This window comes from Pteropus vampyrus, unplaced genomic scaffold, assembly GCF_000151845.1.
Source record: "Pteropus vampyrus isolate Shadow unplaced genomic scaffold, Pvam_2.0 Scaffold258, whole genome shotgun sequence".
NCBI classification, from domain to species: domain Eukaryota; kingdom Metazoa; phylum Chordata; class Mammalia; order Chiroptera; family Pteropodidae; genus Pteropus; species Pteropus vampyrus.
The window spans coordinates 820,075-820,279 of NW_011889039.1; positions in this window are offsets into that span (position 1 = coordinate 820,075).

Below are 205 nucleotides of genomic sequence, written 5' to 3' on the forward strand. Positions count from 1 at the left end.
CGTGAGTGTGGTCGGCGTGCGACGCTTCGGGAGGCTGGGACGGCTCTGAAAGGCATTTACAAAGTCTCAGTAAAAATGCTTGAACTTCTGAAAACTTCATCCACCTGGAAGAAAAGCGCCCGTCAGTCACCTGCCAAATTCTTCGCCAGGCACCGTGTCCGCCTCCAGCCACACCGGGCCGCGCGTGCCGGACCCCGTGGGCTCG